We start from the raw sequence: 3497 nt of genomic DNA, 5'->3' as shown, positions 1-3497 counted from the left end.
CTTCCTCTGCCCTCCACACCATGCAATTCTAAATAAAAGGGATACAGATGTTAACATACAAGCCGGATTTACTGACTCTGTGGCGTTTCGGGCAAGACATCTCAAATCTTTTATGTAATAAGGCAGAGCAAGAATCCAGAATAAATAAATCAAATGGCCTGCACAACGTAAACTGGAATTAGGATAAATAAGCACAAGACATGAGGGCTTCCCAGGCTTTATCAGTTCTATCAGTTCTGAGCACCCACCAGGTCTTCTTGGCTTTTCTACTGACCAGAGTTAGGCTGAGTCTAAACATGCTGCTGTGGCCAACTGCACAGGCTCTCCAGAGGAGAAAACATTCTTCTTGACCCTAGGATGGGGTGATTAGACTCTTGAGATCCATGTCAGGTGATTAACAGATAATTCCAAATTGCAACCCCTTTTCTACACTTCCTCACCAAACCCCTGGACCTTAATTCTTATTCTGGGAAGGAAATGGAAAAGTGGATCCTTGCACACAATCTCAGGAACTTCCCAGGAGGTGCAATGGTAAAGAATCCACCTGCTAATGCAGGAGATGCAAGAAAAGCAGATCCAATCCCTGGGTGGGGAAGATCCCCTGGCAAAGGAAATGGCAACCCATTCCAGTATTCTTGCCTGGGAAATCTCATGGACAGAGGAACCTGGTGGGCTTAAGTCCATGGGGTCACAGAGCCAGACACAGCTGAGCATGCATGCATACACACAATCTCAAGGATTCTCTTCCCCCAACCCTTAGCCTCATAATAAAATGAATTCCCATCAAGCACCCAGCCAGAGCAGGCAGTGGGAAGGTCCTACCTAGTCCCGGAATAGACCTCACCCAGCTCTCTCCAAGCCTCCTCCAGGGAAGCAGCAATGCTGGGGGCCACGTGTGCTCCAGGCTGCACAGCTCTGATCTGCAGTAACGACACAGAAAAATGGCTGTGATAAAACGTTAAATGTAAAACAGAATATGGAACTATGTCTACATTACAGTTATAACCACATAAAATGTATTCATTTGGTAAGAGAACACGGAAAGATGAAAATGGCCATTTACAGCAGTGGTGAATCACAAGCCAAGACTTTCTTTCATTTCAGTTTTCATTAACATATTGTGTTATTTGTGTGTCATGGGAAATAAATGAAACTTCTGATCATGTCAAGCTGCATGCTACAGTTAGCACCGTGAGCTGAACCTGCAGTGCAATTTCCGCAAACCTACAAATACCGTGACAACACAGTCAGCTCCGCACAGCATTAGTCCTGCGGATCGGCCTGCAGAGCTAACTGATCAAACTTTCTGAGCCGAGCCATTCCTTCAGACTCGCCTACCTGGCAGCTCTCAAGGAATGTGCAAGCTTTAGAGCAGTCGAGGAATAAGATGGCCACTCTATTACCGTGGCTCCAAATTTATAACAGAACAAAGGCATTTGTCTGCTGCTGCATCTTCAACCTACCAGAAAAAATGTCAAGTCTCTGACAAGTTGCTGTGTGGGTATCAAGCCATATCCTCATCGTTTATTAATTGCCCAGATTGGTGAGGGGTGGGCGACAGAGGATGAGATGGTTGGATGGCATCACCGACTCAATGGACATGACTTTGAGCAAACTCCGGCAGACAGTGAAGGACAGGGAAGCCTGGAGTGCTGCGGTCCATGGGGTTGCAAAGTTGGACATGACTAAGCAACGGAACAACAAAAACAACGACAGATTTAGTTAATTGTATGTGAGGTTCTGAACTCCTGACAACTTTAAATCGGTTTAAGAAATCCTTAACTGTTTTACCACGTGTTCAGAATGATACCCAAAACTGCAAAGGATTTGAAAGAAATAAAAGGAAAAAGGTCTCTGTCCTTGATCCTATCAACAAAGGAGGCTCAAGTTGGGTTTTGGGGACCACAGTCACAGAAGATTCAAAGGACGTGAGCTGTGTTATACAAGATCCACTGTTTCCCACATTATACTTGTGTAACCTGGGTCACTTTTGTCACTTAAGAACCATTCTCTTTATTTCATCATTTTAAAGACCACAGAACAATGCTGCAAATCAGTTGCTGGGCACATAACATAGAGTAAAGAAGGAAGACAGGGGGGAAATAGATGGCAGAATAATCCTTATGAAAGGGGAAAAAATAAGACAGAAAGTGAGTAATTAGGTTGAGAAAGAATTTGCATTGACAGTCTGGGAAAGATTTACAGCAGTAACCCCCCAAATTTCTTTCACCACCGAGGGCCACCTTTCTTACTTTTCTCAGGAGGGTGCACATTCTCACAATACTTTGTCTACCAACTGCACAATGTTTATGGTTTGCGTATTAATTTGCTCCAACATTTCCGTTCACTGACTATATACAGAATTGCCAATGGAGCTTTAAATCACCACAGACTAACTTCTATGAGTACATCTGATTTACAGTGATTCCTTCCCACCCAAAATGGTGATTTTGCGATTAATCATCAGAGCCTTGCTGCAGAGAACCACTTGCTTTGCTAGATTAAAAGTAGCTCCATGGTCCAGTTATCTCGGAGTGCCAAGAGGTGCAGGAATCACAGGGTGGAAACCATGGGGGTCAGGTCCGGAGAGTTCAAGGATACTGGCAAGAATGGAGAACAGGCTCAGCCAGGGGGCAACTGGGCTTGAGGTGGTATGTGTGATCAGGAGAAGATGCTCAGAGGTCCCCGGGAAAGCCCATGCTCAGGGACGATGGCTGGGCAGCTGACGGAGTCTTGGGAGAGCCAGATGGCCTTTCTTTGTGCACTTCATTTCCATTTCCCAATTGCTTCTTAAATCTCTTTCACTATCTTTCCCAGTGTTCCTCAGAAAGTTGTGTTTTTAGGAGTCATGTTTGTTTCTGTCTTGAAGAAACATTGATTTATCAGTATTTTTCTGGAGTTATAAGGTATGTTAAGGTGGGACAAATTGAGAGAGTATCAATGACATATATATGTGTATATATACATGTGCATGTATATATATATATTTCCACATGTAAAATAGATAGTGGGTAACCACTGTCTAGTTCAGGGAGCTCAGTTTTGCACTCTGTGATGACCCAGAGGCAGTGCGATGTGGGTGGGTGGGAGGAAGCTTCAGAGGGAGTGGAGATATGTATACTGATAGTTGATTCATGCTATTGTGCAGTAGAAACCAGTACAAACATTATAAAGTTATTACCCTCCAATTAAAGATAAATTTTAAAAAACCCAGAAGATATACCAAAAACACCAGCAACGAAATAGTAAACACAAATGCAGATATTAAATAATAACGTTGTATAAAATAAACTAAAATAAAACAATTGCCACTGTTAACTTTCAAATTTGAACCTTCTGTGATTCTACTCTGGACTCAACTGTATCCTGGATGCTACAATGGGCAAAAAAGGAAAAAGAAAATTTTGTACACCTTTACCCACAAGATGCTTTACATGTTGGAATCTCATTGAAGAGCAGAGTCTGGCTTGAAGAAGAAAAGTGGACCCTGAAGAGGA

This window comes from Odocoileus virginianus, chromosome 34 (assembly GCF_023699985.2).
Source record: "Odocoileus virginianus isolate 20LAN1187 ecotype Illinois chromosome 34, Ovbor_1.2, whole genome shotgun sequence".
Lineage (NCBI taxonomy): Eukaryota > Metazoa > Chordata > Mammalia > Artiodactyla > Cervidae > Odocoileus > Odocoileus virginianus.
The sequence above is the reverse complement of the archived record's forward strand: the minus strand, read 5'-3'. Positions refer to the sequence as shown.